General features: G+C 42.1%; 1 protein-coding gene and 1 long non-coding RNA gene across 4 annotated transcripts in view; one reads left to right on the top strand and one right to left on the bottom strand.

Annotated features, from left to right (window-relative positions):
* Nucleotides 1-17,659, top strand: part of LOC137253953 (SANT and BTB domain regulator of class switch recombination) — a 474,140-nt gene that overhangs the window by 115,435 nt on the left and 341,046 nt on the right. The gene's annotated exons all lie outside the window — the stretch shown is intronic.
* Nucleotides 16,423-17,659, bottom strand: part of LOC137253956 (uncharacterized) — a 47,170-nt gene continuing 45,933 nt past the window's right edge. Inside the window, exon 3 of the long non-coding RNA XR_010953941.1 lies at nucleotides 16,423-16,511. This is a non-coding gene — a long non-coding RNA (uncharacterized lncRNA). The remainder of the gene's footprint in view (nucleotides 16,512-17,659) is intronic.

The following is a 17,659-nucleotide window of genomic DNA, read 5'->3' as shown; positions in this document are numbered from 1 at the left end:
TTAATGATCCCGTCTTTGCGAAGGCAGGGAGGCCACGTGAAGGTTGACCCAGTCCCTAAAGAAAACTGCGTTTAGAGCCCGATCAGCGTTAATCGGAGGAATCTCAACCTAACCTACACCACCAACTTAATGATGACGGCCTTCGAACGTACCCCAAGGCCTGCCAATGTTTTAACGAGACGGAGACGAATGTCACATTAGCCGGAAAGTCGTTTTGACGGGGTGTCAAGATTTTCGAATATCACACTCGCCAGCTCTTAGCATACATATCCAAATCGTTATTCCAGTATACCTTAATTAAAACATTACTGGGATCAGTCTTAATATACCATCAAATATAAGCTTTCTTAATAATTAAGAATTGAGCTTTTATCCTTCCTGAATGTGTATCCCTCGCCGCGTAGTTGCCTCCCTATCTTGGGTAGGTATTCCCTCGGTGCAGCCTCGATGTGGGTTATGGATGCTTAAATTACGGGCGGCATCTACTCGCCCCGTTACTGGGGGTTCATAGGGTGCATGAAGCCTTTTAAACCAAACCCTCCTCGCCAGTCGCTCTTGGTCAGGGGCTGCTTATTTGAATATTCGCAGCTAACCAAAATTAATAGGCCGTTCACTGTTTGCCGGCAGTGACCCCCTTGGCCTGAGCTCAGCCGGGCAGCCACCTCAACCTAACGTAACCTGACCCTAAGTAAATTTCCAGCACTGCTGAAATTAGAAGAAAAAGCTGTTAAAACCAGTATGCCCAAACTTGAGCTTTGGCCTGCTGGTGTAGCTGTTTGCCCTTTTCAGTTCCGTCAGAAACCAGTTCTTCGGAAATCGTAACTATAGAATCTAACACAACTGAAAAAACCAGAGACGCATAACAGTACAACTCGAAGCACAAGAGGCACGTATATCACCAAAAGTGCAAGCGCGTATGGACGAGAAAATAACGAAGTTTGAGGAAAAGGGGTTGTGTAGCGCAACCTTTTCAGGCTGCCAGAGCAATATATAGCTTCTCCAAACCCTATTGTCAACCTCATCTTCGAGCGGCGAATCCCGTTTCACTAACAGACGAGGCTCTGGCGGCCCCAAGCTCCTAATGGAACTTTGGGGGTGGGGAGGGAGGGATGGCCTGAAGGTTTAATGTGGCATATAAATCGTTCCCGAGATGGTCGGGCTAGCACCTTAATGGAGCTGTGTTACCGGACCATCACTTCGATAACACTCCCCAAAGCCTTCGGAGAGTAACCTTATCGCTACAACAACAATAGCAACAACACGAAAAATCGAGGCCGAGGTGAATGATTTGAGAGGTCGTATATAGGAGTTGCAACTAAATCGCCCAGCTGTTTCAGCACGCAATACGAAGGTAAAAACTCCTTTGACAGCTCTGTTCCTTTCCAGGTATTTAAGCTTCAATTTGAGAAGACGTCAGCAGTGAATAACTGGAATGCGGATGATAAAGTTGCTGCACTTTTCGTGGCATTGAAAGGGCCTGCAGCTGAAATCTTACAGACAATTCCAGAGTACGAGCGGAACAGCTATGAAACATTGATGAGCGCTCTAGAGAGGCGATACGGAAGCGAACACAAGAAACAGATATACCAAATAGAGTTGCAAAACCGCTACCAAAAAGGTAATGAGACTTTGCGAGAGTTTGCTTCGGGCAAATGCGGACGCACCCGTGGAATACACCGAAAGGTTAAAAATCCAGAGTTTTAAAAATGGCATACGGAACGTGGAAACGAAGCGAGCTACATACGCAAACCCAAAGCTAACATTTGCTGAAATGGTAGCCCATGCACTGACTCATGAAACAGCGTCACTTTTGAGTAAGCCCGCATACAAAGCTCATCGCGTGGAAGTGGAAGGCCAGACTGGGTATACACGATTTTGGAAGCACTGAAGGGATAACAACAGCAAAATGCCAGAGTAATGAAATATTTCAAGTGCGGTAACCCAGGTCACATTGCACATCATTGCAGCACCGGTCCTGGTAGTTCCATCTTGGCTGGTCGGAAACGTAAAGCTGGAGGAGATAAGCAAGAGCGAGTAAGATGTAAAGATCGAGAACTTGCCCCAGCTATTGCATGTTGTGTGATATCTATTTCGCAAATGGGAAAAAAATCGAGCAGTCTCACCGTCAGAGGAAATGTGGATGGCAAGGTGCGTGTACTGACTGTAGATACGGGCGCATCTCATTCCTTAATCCGATCTGATTTGGTCAACAGGAGAGTAAAGCCATTACCTGGAGGAAGATTGCGTACGGTTATTGGCGAGTATAATCAAGTCCAGGGAGAAGTGGTATGAGAAGTCTTTATTGGAAAGGTCACGGTTCTACACAAATTCGTTATGGCGGAGATTGTCGATGAAGTCATATTGGGGACTTCTTGGTTGACCATGGCATCAAGATCGACATGCAAAGAAGGATTATGCAATATAAGCACAAAGATGTACCCCTTAATTACAGTTTTGTAAAAGGGTTCAGCAGTAAGCGAGTGCTGGTGGAGGAGACTCGGCAAAGATCATGAAAGTCAAAGCCAGAAGGTCGGGTAAAGATTAAAGGAACGAACGGAACACACAAATCAATCCCGAAGGTATCTGCGGGAAGAACAATTGCATTGACAAACCGAAATAGACGAACTAAAATGAAGGAAAGAATTTCGCAGAAAGAATGCAAGGGTGGTTTAAAGCCAGGGCGCACTACTGTTGTGAACCGTCAAGACGATACTGATGATGCAAAGTCAATCCGTTAAGATCAAGCTCTGCGAACTTGGCATAACAACAGAGTATAAGGGAACGGTCCAGGAAAGTAGGATAAAACACAAGTACGACAAAAAGAACAATTCGGAAGGTTTTTACGAGGGAGATTTTTAATTTCATTTAAATTTATACTTACTTACTTACTTAATTGGCGCTTAACCGTCTAAACGGTTATGGCCGTCCAACAAGGCGCGCCAATCGCTCCTTCACTCCGCCAACCGGCGCCAATTGGTCACACCAAGGGATTTTAAATCGTTTTCCACCTGGGCCTTCCAACGGAGTGGGGGCCGCCCTCTACCTCTGCTTCCATAGTCCGGTTCCGATAGAAACACTTTCTTGGCCGGAGCATCATCATTCATTCGCATAACATGGCCTAGCCAGCGCAGCCGCTGCGTTTTAATTCGCTGGACTATGTTGATGTCTGCGTATAGCTCGTACAGCTCATCATTAAATCTTCTTCGGTACTCGATATCGCCAACGCGTAGAGGTCCATAAATCTTTCGAAGAACTTTTCTCTCGAACACTCCCAAAGCCGCTTCATCTGCTGTTGTCATGGTCCATGCTTCTTCCCCATATAGCAGGACGGGTACGATAAGTGACTTGTAGAGTACGATTTTCGTTCGCCGAGAGAGGAATTTACTTTTCAATTGCCTACTTAGTCCAAAGTAGCATTTATTGGCAAGATTGATTCTTCGCTGGATTTCAGTGCTGATGTTGTTGCTAGTGTTGATGCTGGTTCCCAAATAAACGAAGTCTTTTACTATTTCGAAATTATGGCTGCCAACAGTAGCGTGGTTGCCAAGGCGCGTATGCGCTGACTCTTTGCTGGATGACAGCAGGTACTTCGTTTTGTCCTCATTCACCATCAAACCCATCTTTACCGCTTCTTTTTTCCATTTTGGAGTAAGCACAACTAACAGCGCGGGTGTTTAGGCCGATGATATCAATGTCATCAGCATATGCCAGTAATTGCACGCTTTTATAGTATACTGTTCCAGAGCGGTTAAGTTCTGCAGCTAGTATAATTTTCTCCAGCATCAAATTAAAGAAATCGCACGATAGGGGGTCACCCTGTCTGAAACCTCGTTTAGTTTCGAACGGCTCGGAGAGGTCCTTCCCAATTCTGACTGAGCTGATGATGTTGATCAACGTCATTTTGCACAGCCGTATAAGTTTTGCGGGGAAACCAAATTCAGACATAGCGGCATATAGGCAGCTCCTTTTCGTGCTGTCGAAGGCGGCTTTGAAGTCGACGAAAAGGTGATGTGTGTCGATTCTCTTTTCACGGGTTTTTTCCAAGATTTGGCGCATTGTGAAAATCTGGTCGATGGTAGATTTACCAGGTCCGCACTGATAAGGTCCAATCCGCCGGTTCACGGTGGGCTTCAATCTTTCGCACAATACACTTGAAAGGACCTTGTATGCGATATTAAGGAGGGTGATTCCACGATAATTGGTGCATTTTGCAGTATCCCCCTTCTTGTGGACTGGGCAAAGAACACTTAGATTCCAACTGTCGGGCATGCACTTGTCCGCCCATATTTTGCTAGGAAGCTGCTGCATGCGCCTTACCAACTCCTCGCCGCCGTACTTGAATAGCTCCGCAGGCAATCCTTCAGCGCCCACGGCCTTGTTTTTCAATCTGGTTATTGCTATTCTAACTTCGTCATAATCGGGCGGGGGGACATATATTCCATCATCATCGAATGCGGGATCGGGTTCTTCATCTCTGCGCGGTGAATTTCTGCCTCCATTTAGGAGAGCAGAGAAGTATTCTCTCCATAATCTAAGCACTCTCTGGACATCAGTTACAAGGTCGGCGTTTTCATTCCTACAGGAGTTTGCCCCGGTCTTAAAACCTTCCGTCTGTCGCCGTATTTTTTGGTAGAATTTTCGGGCGTTATTCCTGGTGGTTAGCAGCTCAAGCTCCTCCTCGCACTCACCCCTTTCTGCTTCTGCTTTTTTCTTCCTAAAAAGGCGTCTCGCTTCCCTTTTCAACTCACGATAGCGTTCACACACTCCTCTTGTCGCGCTCGCTTTTAACGTAGCCCTGTAGGCAGCGTCTTTTCTTTCGGTTGCAACGCGGCATTCTTCATCGTACCAGTTGTTTCTTCGTGGCCGCCGGTAACCAATTATTTCCTCGGCGGCAGTACGAAGTGCTTTGGTGATATGCTCCCACTGCTCCTGTATTCCTTCAGGATGAGTTGTGCTCTCAGAGAGCAGGTGTGAGAGTCGAGTTGCGAAATCATTGGCAGTCTGTTGTGATTGAAGCTTTTCGACGTCTAGCTTTCCTTGTGTTTTTTGTTCTTTGGTTTTAGCCGCGTAAATTTATACATATTGCATAATATTTACTTCATAACTTGAAATTCAACTGAATGATCGTCCAAAGAAAAAAACTTTGGAATCATGCAGTGTTATATCAACGTCCCTTTTAGTGCTACTGTCTTTTTATACTCAGTTGAGCAGAGCTCACAGAGTATATTAACTTTGATTGGAAAACGGTTGTTTGTACAGGTATTAAGAAATCGAGATAGATATAGACTTCCACATATCAAAATCATCAGGATGGAAAAAAATGTGATTGAGCCATGTCCGTCCGTCCGTCTGTCCGTTAACACGATAACTTGAGTAACTTTTGAGGTATCTTGATGAAACTTGGTATGTAGGTTCCTGGGCACTAATCTCAGATCGCTATTTAAAATGAACGATATCGGACTATAACCACGCCCACTTTTTCGATATCGAAAATTTCGAAAAACCGAAAAAGTGCGATAATTCATTACCAAAGACGAATAAGTCGATGAAACTTGGTAGGTGAGTTGAACTTATGACGCAGAATAGAAAATTAGTAAAATTTTGGACAATGGGCGTGGCACCGCCCACTGTTAAAAGAAGGTAATTTAAAAATTTGCAAGCTGTAATTTGGCAGCCGTTGAAGATATAATGATGAAATTTGGCAGGAACGTTACTCCTATTACTATATGTATGCTAAATAAAAATTAGTAAAATCGGGAGAACGACCACGCCCACTTAAAAATTTTTTTTTTAAGTCAAATTTTAACGAAAATTTAATATCTTTACAGTATATAAGTAAATTATGTTAACATTCAACTCCAGTAATGATATGGTACAACAAAATACAAAAATAAGAGAAAATTTCATAATGGACTTGGCTGCGCCCATTTTCATTTAATTTGTCTAGGATACTTTTAATTCCATAAGTCGAACAAAAATTTACCAATCCTTGTGAAATTTTGTAGGTGCTTAGATTCTAGGACAATAACTTATTTCTGTGAAAAAGGGCAAAATCGGTTGAAGCCACGCCCAGTTTTTTATACACAGTCGACCGGCTGTCCTTCCGCTCGGTCGTTAACACGATAACTTGAGCAAAAATCGATATATATTTACTAACCTTAGTCCACGTACTCACCTGAACTCACTTTGTATTGGTACCATACCATATTAAGTAGAAGAAAATGAAAAAGTTCTGCAGGGCGAATTAATATCTCGAAAAGCCGTCCTTTAATTTGATACCCATATCGTAGAAACAAATTCTAGAGTCACCCCTGGTCCACCTTTATGGCTATATCTCGAAGAGGCGTCCACCTATAGAACTAAGGCCAACTCCCTTTTAAAATACTCATTAACACCTTTCATTTGATATCCATATCGTAGAAACAAATTCCAGAGTCACCCCTGGTCCACCTTTATGGCGATATCTCGAAAAGGCATCCACCAATAGAACTAAGGCCCACTCCCTTTTAAAATACTCATTAACACCTTTCATTTGATACCCATATCGTACAAACAAATTCTAGAGTCACCCCTGCTCCATCTTTATGGCTATATCTCAAAAAAGCGTCCACCAATAGACCTAAGGCCTACTCCCTTTTAAAATACTCATTAACACCTTTCATTTGATACCCATATCGTACAAACAAATTCTAGAGTCACCCCTGGTTCACCTTTTTGGCGATATCTCGAAAAGGCGTCCACCTATAGAACTAAGGCCCACTCCCTTTTAAAATACTCATTAACACCTTTCATTTGATACCCATATCGTACGAACAAATTCCAGAGTCACCCCTGGTCCACCTTTATGGCGATATCTCGAAAAGGCGTCCACCTATAGAACTAAGGCCTCTCCCTTTTAAAATACTGATTAACACCTTTCATTTGATACCCACACCGTACAAACAAAGTCTAGAGTCCCCCCTGGTCCACCTTTATGGCGATATCTTGAAAAGGTGTCCACCTGTAGAACTAAGGCCCACTCCCTTTTAAAATATTCATTAACACCTTTCGTTTGATACCCATATTGTACAAACAAATTCTAGAGTCACCCCTGGTTCACCTTTATGGCGATATCTCGAAAAGGCGTCCACCTATGGAACTAAGGCCCACTCCTTTTTAAAATACTCATTAACACCTTTCATTTGATACCCATATCGTAGAAACAAATTCTAGAGTCACCCCTGGTCCACCTTTATGGCGATATCTCGAAAAGGCGTCCACCAATATAACTAAGGCCTCTCCCTTTTAAAATACTCATTAACACCTTTCATTTGATACCCATACCGTACAAACAAAGTCTAGAGTCACCCCTGGTTCACCTTTATGGCGATATCTCGAAAAGGCGTCCACCTATAGAACTAAGGCCCACTCCCTTTCAAAATACTCATTAACACCTTTCATTTGATACCCATATCGTACAAACAAATTCTAGAGTCACCCCTGGTTCACCTTTATGGCGATATCTCGAAAAGGCGTCCACCTATAGAACTAAGGCCCACTCCTTTTTAAAATACTCATTAACACCTTTCATTTGATACCCATATCGTAGAAACAAATTCTAGAGTCACCCCTGGTCCACCTTTATGGCGATATCTCGAAAAGGCGTCCACCAATAGAACTAAGGCCTCTCCCTTTTAAAATACTCATTAACACCTTTCATTTGATACCCATACCGTACAAACAAAATCTAGAGTCACCCCTGGTCCACCTTTATGGCGATATCTCGAAAAGGTGTCCACCTGTAGAACTAAAGCCCACTCCCTTTTAAAATATTCATTAACACCTTTCGTTTGATACCCATATTGTACAAACGCATTCTAGAGTCACCCCTGGTCCACCTTTATGGCGATATCTCGAAAAGGCGACCACCTATGCAACTACCACCACTCCCTTTTAAAACCCTCATTAATACCTTTAATTTGATACCCATATCGTACAAACACATTCTAGAGTCACCCCTAGCCCACCTTTATGGCGATATCTCGAAAAGACGTCCACCTATAGAACTAAGGCCCACTCCCTTTTATAATACTCATTAACACCTTTCATTTGATACCCATATTGTACAAACAAATTCTAGAGTCGCACCTGGTCCACCTTTATGGCGATATCTCGAAAAGGCGTCCACCTATAGAACTAAGGCCGACTCCTGTCCTTCCGCTCGGCCGTTAACACGATAACTTGAGCAAAAATCAATATATCTTTACTAAACTCAGTTCACATACTTATCTGAACTCACCTTGTATTGGTATAAAAGATTGCCGAAATCCGACTATGACCACGCCCACTTTTTCGTTATCGAAAATTACGAAGAATGAAAAAAATGCCTTCCGCTCGGCCGTTAACACGATAACTTGAGCAAAAATCAATATATCTTTACTAAACTCAGTTCACATACTTATCTGAACTCACCTTGTATTGGTATAAAAAATTGCCGAAATCCGACTATGACCACGCCCACTTTTTCGTTATCGAAAATTACGAAGAATGAAAAAAATGCCATAATTCTATACCAAATACAAAAAAAGGATTAAACATGGTAATTGGATTAGTTTATTGACGCAAATTATAACTTTAGAAAAAAATTTGTAAAATGGGTGTGACACCTACCATATTAAGTAGAAGAAAATGAAAAGGTTCTGCAGGGCGAAATAAAAAACCCTTGAAATCTTGGCAGGAATACTGTACATATATAAATAAATTAGCGGTATCCAATAGATGATGTTCTGGGTCAGCCTGGTCCACATTTTGGTCGATATCTGGAAAACGCCTTCACATATACAACTATCACCACTCCCTTTTAAAATCCTCATTAATATCTTTAATTTGATACCCATATCGTACAAACACATTCTAGAGTCACCACTGGTCCACCTTTATGGCGATATCTCGAAAAGGCGTACACCTATAGAACTAAGGCCCACTCCTTTTTAAAATACTCATTAACACCTTTCATTTGATACCCATATCGTAGAAACAAATTCTAGAGTCACCCCTGGTCCACCTTTATGGCAATATCTCGAAAAGGCGTCCACCTATAGAACTAAGCCACACGCCCTTTTAAAATACTCATTAACACCTTTTATTTGATACCCATATCTTACAAACATATTCTAGAGTCACCCCTGTTGTGTTGTTGTTGTAGCAATGCTCGCCCCACCTAATAGCCGCGACCGATCACAAATTGTCATCAATATCCTCTAACGGGAGTGGACCATAAGGAAAGGGGTGTTAGAGGCGTTGGTTCCACATTACAATTAAAGAGATGGTTGGTGTCATGTGGGGACACATTGCAAGCGGGGCATACATTTTGTATGTCGGGGTTGATTCTGGATAGGTAAGAGTTTAACCTGTTACAGTATCCAGAATGAAGTTGAGCAAGAGTGACACGCGTTTCCCTGGGGAGTATGCGTTCTTCTTCCGCGAGTTTTGGATTATTTTCTTTAAGTACTGGATTCACCGGGCAATTCCCGGCATAAAGGTCCGACGCCTGTTTATGGAGTTCACCAAGGACCTGCTTGTGTTTTTTCACTTCATACGGCTGGGTTCTCTGGTGCCGTATTTCCTCAAAATGCTTACGGAGATGAATCCTTAAGCCCCTAGGCGGTGCTGGTTCATCAATCGGCTGTCTGTTGGGATGCCCAGGTTTCTGGGTATTCAACAGGAACTGTTTGGTCAGCATCTCATATCTCTCCCTGATGGGGATTATTCTCGCCTCATTATGCAGATGGTGTTCTGGGGACATAAGAAGACATCCCGTGGCGATTCTGAGAGCAGTATTTTGGCAGGCCTGTAGTTTCTTCCAGTGGGTAAGTTTTAGGCTTGGCGACCATATGGGTGACGCGTAGCACGTAATCGGCTGGCTAATTGCTTTGAATGTAGTCAAGAGCGTTTCTTTATCTTTTCCCCAGGTACTGCCAGCGAGGGATTTGAGGATTTTGTTACGGCTCTGAATTCTCGGAACAATTGCGGCTGCGTGCTCACCAAAATGTAGATCCTGATCAAACGTCACACCCAAGATTTCGGGGTGTAGGGAAGTCGGTAGCGTAGTGCCATCGACGTGGATGTTCAAAATGGTCGACATTTGGGACGTCCATGGTGAAGGTAGCTTAGATATGTAGAAATTAAACAAAAGTGGGGATAGGACACACCCTGTGGTACCCCTTGTTTAATTCTCCTTGTTTTTGATGTTTCGTTTCTAAATTGCAACGATGCCTGCCGACCACCCAGATAATTTGCGGTCCACCTTCTAAGACATGGCGGAAGGGTAGACCCTTACAGGTCTTGCAGTAAATAGCCATGGTTGACCGTATCAAAAGCTTTTGATAGGTCTAGCGCTACGAGTACTGTTCTATGGTGGGGGTATTGATTTAAACCGCAATTTATCTGGGTGCTAATGGCATTTAGCGCGGTGGTAGTGCTATGGAGTTTTCTGAAGCCATGCTGATGAGGGACTAGCTGCAAATTTGCTTGGAAATAAGGGAGCAAAATGGCTTCAAGCGTCTTTGCCACTGGCGATAGGAGAGATATCCGACGATACGACTCACCTATGTTAACTGGTTTCCCAGGCTTTAGTAGCGGGACCACCTTGGCCATTTTCCATTTCTCGGGTATGACAAAGGTGGAAAGAGACAGGTTGAAGACATGCGCTAAATATTTGAAACCCTCTTTCCCTAGGCTTTTAAGCATCGGTATGGCTATGCCGTCTTGGCCCACTGCTTTGGATGGTTTAGCACGACCATTGGCGTCCTAAACCTCTTTAGCGGTGATGGTGATTGGTGACGCACTGGATTTGTGTTTATGTGCATGTCTATTGGCGCTCCGTCTATCTTTGTCGACCGTAGGATGCATTATATATTGTCGGCAGAAAGCGCTCGCGCATTTTTTCGCATGCGACAGCACTTTGTCGCAAAAGGCTATGGAAACTTTGTCTTTGTGCTTAGTCGGATTCGATAGGGACTCTACGGTGGACCAAAGTTTACCCACACCGGTAGAGAGGTTACAACCTCTTAAGTGCTCCTCCCATTTCGCCCGCTTGTGTTCATCCACAAGCAATCTGATGCGTTGGTTTATATCCCCTATTTGGGGGTCGCCTGGATCAAGCTGTCTTATAAGGTCACGTTCTCTCGCTAAGTTCGCGGCCTCCGCCGGGAAGTGGGCCGGATTTCGGGAATTCTCTCGGCGGAAATGAAACGTGCCGAGGCGGATTCAATGACCTTACGGAAGGCACGCTCCACTTGGCGGGCATCAGTCGGGATAGGGAGGGCAGCAAAGCGGTTGTCTGTAAAGGATTTATATTCTTCCCACTTTCCTTTTTTGAAGTTTATGAAAGTGGGTTTTTCAGTGACGATGAAGTCGGCGGTACGATCGAGCGAAATAAGTATTGGCAGGTGGTCGGATGCCAATGTTACCATCGGCTGCCAGTTGACGCAGTTTACGAGTTCTGCGCTCACGATTGAGATATCTTGCGAGCTGTGACAGCTTCCTACCATACGTGTGGGGGCGTCTCCGTTTATTGTGCAGAACGTCGTTTCTTCTATTTGATCCGCCAACATCTCACCCCTACTGTCCGCCCGCAAGTTTGAATGCCATAGATAATGATGGGCATTGAAATCGCCTAAGATAATGCGATTGTTGCCAGTGAGTAAGGCCCTGATATTAGGGCGTTTTCCACTGGGGCAACAGGTGGTAGGAGGGCTGTAGATGTTGATGATTTCTAGGTTTGCATCGCCCGACCGGACAGCTAGGACTTGACGTTGTAAGACATTGTCCCTGCGGTCGATGCCAGGATCAAATATATAATATTGCACAGAGTGGTGTATGATAAACGCGAGTCCGCCTCCATTTCCGCTCTCGCGGTCTTTCCTGTAGACATTATACCCAGAGCAGGTCTGCAATGCAGATCTTGCTGTGAGTTTAGTATCTTGAATCGCAGCAATGCGGATATTGTGCCGCTTCATGAAATCGACTATCTCCGTAATCTTCCCAGTTAGTACATTAAAGTTTAACTGCAGAATTCTGAAATGCATAAGGGGAGACGCCGCCACTCTGGGGGTAAGTGACGAGTGATTACGCCTGGGTTGTGGAAGGCCAGGACGCAATTGCTGTTGTGGCCCTGGGACTGGGCGTCCTTGGGCAAGCATTGGGGTACCCGGATGATTTGGGTTGCGACCTGGCAACATGGCGCGATGACAATTGTGGGAGGGACGAAACAAATTAAATGGGGTCACACTGAAATGACAGTACTTGGTCGGGAAAAATCCCGATTCCGGTACATAGAACCGACTGCCTTGGTCCACCTTTATTGCGATATCTCGAAAAGGCGACCACCTATACAACTACCACCACTCCAGTTTAAAACCCTCCTTAATACCTTTAATTTGATACCCATATCGTACAAACACATTCTAGAGTCACCCCTGGTCCACCTTTATGGCCATATCTCGAAAAGGCGTTCACCTATAGAACTAAGGCCCACTCCCTTTTAAAACCCTCATTAATATCTTTAATTTGATACCCATATCGTACAAACACATTCTAGAGTCACCCCTGGTCCACCTTTATGGCGATATCTCGAAAAGGCGTCCACCTATAGAACTAAGCCACAATCCCTTTTAAAAAGACTCATTAACACCTTTCATTTGATACCCATATCTTACAAACATATTCTAGAGTCACCCCTGGTCCACCTTTATGGCGATATCTCGAAAAGGCGACCACCTATACAACTACCACCACTCCCTTTTAAAACCCTCCTTAATACCTTTAATTTGATACCCATATCGTACAAACACATTCTAGAGTCACCCCTGGTCCACCTTTATGGCCATATCTCGAAAAGGCGTTCACCTATAGAACTAAGGCCCACTTCCTTTTAAAAACACTCATTAGCACCTTTCATTTGATATCCATATCGTACAAACGCATTCTAGAGTCACACCTGGTCCACGTTTATGGCGATATCTCGAAAAGGCGTATACCTATAGAACTGAAGCCCACTCCCTTTTAAAATACTCATTAGCACCTTTCATTTGATACCCATATCTTACAAACAAATTCTAGAGTCACCCCTAGTCCACCTTTATGGCGATATCTCGAAAAGGCGTCCACCTATGGAACTAAGGCCCACTCCCTTTTAAAATACTCATTAACACCTTTCATTTGATACCCATATCGTACAAACAAATTCTAGAGTCGCACCTGGTCCACCTTTATGGCGATACCTCGAAAAGGCCTCCACTTATAGAACTAAGGCCCACTCCTGTCCTTCCGCTCGGCCGTTAACACGATAACTTGAGCAAAAATCGATATATCTTTATTAAACTCAGTTCACGTACTTATCTGAACTCACTTTGTATTGGTATAAAAAATTGCTGAAATCCGACTATGACCACGCCCACTTTTTCGATATCGAAAATTACGAAAAATGAAAAAATGCCATAATTCTATACCAAATACAACAAGTACGGAAGGTTAAGTTCGGGTGTAACCGAACATTACATACTCAGTTGAGAGCTATGGTGACAACATAAGGGAAAATAACCATGTAGGAAAATGAACCGAGGGAAACCCTGGAATGTGTTTGTATGACATGTGTATCAAATGAAAGGCATTAAAGAGTATTTTATGAGGGAGTGGGCCATAGTTCTATAGGTGGACGCCATTTAGGGATATAGCCATAAAGGTGGATCAGGGTTGACTCTAGAATGCGTTTGAACGATATGGGTATCAAATGAAAGGTATTAATGAGTATTTTAAAAGGGCGTGGACCTAAGTTCTATAGATGGACGCCTTTTCGAGATATCGCCGTAAAGATGGACCAGGGGTGACTCTAGAATGCGTTTGTACGATATGGGTATCAAATGAAAGGTGTTAATGAGTATTTTTAAAAGGGAGTGGGCCTTCGTTTTATAGTGTTCGCCTTTTCGAGATATCGCCATAAAGGTGGACCAGGGGTGACTTTAGAATTTGTTTGTATGATATTCTTATCAATGAAAGGTGTTAATGATTATTTTAAAAGGGCGTGGGGCTTAGTTCTATAGGTGGACCCCTTTTCGAGATATCGCCATAAAGGTGGACCAGGGGTGACTCTAGAATTCGTTTGTACGATATGGGTATCAAATGAAAGGTGTTAATGAGTATTTTAAAAGGAGTAATCCTTAGTTCCATAGGTGGACGCCGTTTCGAGATATCGCCATAAAGGTGGGCCAGGGGTGACTCTAGAATTCTTTTGTGCAATATGGGTATCAAACGAAAGGATTTAATGAGTATTTTAAGAGGGAGTGGGCCTTTCTGGACCAGGGGTGACTCTAGACTTTGTTTGTACGATATGGGTATCAAATGAAAGGTGTTAATGAGTATTTTTAAAAAGGGAGTGGGCCTTCGTTCTATAGGTGTTCGCCTTTTCGAAATATCGTCATAAAGGTGGACCAGGGGTGACTCTAGAATGAGTTTGTACGATATGGGTATCAAATTAAAGGTATTAAAGAGAGTTTTAAAAGGGAGTGGTGGTAGTTGTATATGTGAAGGCGTTTTCCAGATATCGACCAAAATGTGGACCAGGGTGACCCAGAACATCATCTGTTGGATACCGCTAATTTATTTATATATGTAATACCTGCCAAGATTTTAAGGGTTTTTTATTTCGCCCTGCAGAACTTTTTCATTTTCTTCTACTTAATATGGTAGGTGTCACAACCATTTTATAAATTTTTTTCTAAAGTGATATTTCGCGTCAATAAAACAATCCAATTACCTTACCAAATTTCATCCCTTTTTTCGTATTTGGTATAGAATTATGGTATTTTTTTCATTTTTCGTAACTTTCGATATCGAAAAAGTGGGCGTGGTCATAGTCGGATTTCGTTCATTTTTCATATCAAGATAAAGTGAGTTCAGATAAGTACGTGAACTGAGTTTAGTAAAGATATATCGATTTTTGCTCAAGTTATCTTGTTAACGGCCATGCGGAAGGACAGACGGACGACTGTGTATAAAAACTGGGCGTGACATCAACCGATTTCGCCCATTTTCACAGAAAACAGTTAACGTCATAAAATCTATGCCCCTACCAAATTTCAAAAGGATTGGTTAATTTTTGTTCGACTTATGGCGTTAAAAGTATCCTAGACAAATTAAATGAAAAAGGGCGGAGCCACGCCCATTTTTAAATTTTCTTTTATTTTTGTATTTTGTTGCACCATATCATTACTGGAGTTGAATCTTGACATAATTTACTTATATACTGTAAATATATTAAATTTTTTGTTAAAATTTTACCTAAAAAAAAAATTTTTTTTAAAAGTGGGCGTGGTCCTTCTCCGATTTTGCTAATTTTTTTAGGCTTACATATAGTAATAAGAGTAACGTTCCTGCCAAATTTCATCATGATATCTTCAACGACTGCCAAATTACAGCTTGCAAAAGTTTTAAATTACCTTCTTTTAAAAGTGGGCGGTGCCACGCCCATTGTCCAAAATTTTACTAATTTTCTATTTTACGTCATAAGTTCAACTCATCTACCAAGTTTCGTCGCTTTATCGGTCTTTTGTAATGAATTATCGCACTTTTTCGGTTTTTCGAAATTTTCGATATCGAAAAATTGGGCGTGGTTATAGTCCGATATCGTTCATTTTAAATAGCGATTTGAGATGAGTGCTCAGGAACCTACATACCAAATTTCATCAAGATAATTCAAAATTTACTCAAGTTATCGTGTTAACGGACGGACGGACGGACGGACGGACGGACGGACGGACATGGCTCAATCAAATTTTTTTTCGATCCTGATTATTTTGATATATGGAAGTCTATATCTATCTCGATTCCTTTATATATGTACAACCAACCGTTATCCAATCAAACTTAATATACTCTGTGAGCTCTGCTCAACTGAGTATAAAAAAAGGATGAAACATGGAAATTGTATTGGTTTATTGACGCAAATTATAACTTTAGAAAAAAACTTTGTAAAATGGGTGTGACAACTACCATATTAAGTACAAGAAAGTGAAAAAGTTCTGCAGGGCGAAATAAAAAATCCTTGAAATCTTGGCAGGAATACTGTTCGTGGTTTTACATATATAAATAAATTAGCGGTATCTAACAGATGGTGTTCTTGGTCACCCTGGTCCACATTTTGTTCGATATCTGGAAAACGCCTTCACATATGCAACTACCACTACTCCCTTTTAAAACCCTCATTAACACCTTTCATTTGATACCCATATCTTACAAACATATTCTAGAGCAGGCATGCTTAACGAACGAAACGATATCATTTCGTTACGATAATCAACGCTAATAAACGAAACGAAGTCACTAATTTTGACATAAATAATAATTTCGTAAAACTAGCTACCTGCTAAGTAGGTTTATTTACAAGTACGTATATGTATGTATGTTGTAGATAAGATGACCATGCATGCATACACAGGTAGGCGTTGGCTGTATACAATTGTAGCACGTACCTGCTGCAAGTAAATGTAAGCAAGTTGCTCAAGATCAGTTCAGAAATGAGTTAATATCTTTTGAACATCAAAATTGTCCAACTTAAAATAAAAAGGGTTTTTTAGGAAAGTGTATCGTATATTACATATATTTTTAAGAAAATATTCGTGCTAGAAAACAGTATGTAATAATTATTTAAAAAATTAATTTTTTATTCATTATTTTGATTTTTTATAGTTAAATATTTTTTTTTAACGCAGTTGTAAAGTAAATAATATTACCTTCAAAATAAATCAAAAATGAATAAGGTACGACTAGTAGAACCAAAGATATAGCATTTTGAATGTGGGCAAGTTGGCTTACCAATCAGTAGTATGTAAATACCGGTTCTAGCTCAAATGGTCCAAAGAAAAATATTGCAAGGAAAAGTATATACACACACACACACATATTTGCTAGGTGTCGCATCCGTTCTTCCGGTTTGTGTTCTGGCTGATCTCACCGCTAGGTGTCGCATCCGTTTTTCCGGTTTGTATCCCGGCTGATCTCACCGCTAGGTGGCGCATAAGGAAAAGCTTAGTGGTGTATAAGAAAAAGCTTAGAGCTTTTTACCTTTAGCAGAGCTTTGCCGTAAACATGACAGCATATATATATATATATAACAGGTTTTCTGATATCATCCCTGCGTACGCCAGTGGTTGCAAAGTAATGGTTATACGGAATACCGTGCCGATCTGCAAGTAAACAGATCTTATACGCTGCCCAACAACTGCAGTGTATTTCAAGCGAAAGTTGTATTAGTAGTATATTGAGGCGCCTATTAAGGCAATAATTTTGCATAGCACGAAATCGTGTAAGCAGTTCCGAAAAGGAATAGGGATAAGGAAAATCAAACAAATATATCGTTTGCTCGGATATATGGGAATAGATGGGATTAAAAAAAACGATAGGGCACCACCGTCGAAGCTTGCACCGTAGGCGCCCCAATAAGATTGGGTGAGATAAATGGAAGGCCAAAGTTGCGTTATGATTGGCAAGCAAGCAAAGGCACGGAAACAAATACTTGGTTGCAAAGTGTCGCAAATTATAGTCTTGCGACCTTAGACTAATAAAGCTAATTTTATCCTTTAAGGGCTGCAGGCTCATGGAGGACGTTCTGACTGGATACTTA

The sequence above is a fragment of the Eurosta solidaginis genome, chromosome 5 (assembly GCF_040869045.1).
Source record: "Eurosta solidaginis isolate ZX-2024a chromosome 5, ASM4086904v1, whole genome shotgun sequence".
Classification (NCBI taxonomy): Eukaryota; Metazoa; Arthropoda; class Insecta; order Diptera; family Tephritidae; genus Eurosta; species Eurosta solidaginis.
This window is presented reverse-complemented; position numbering and strand designations above follow the sequence as displayed.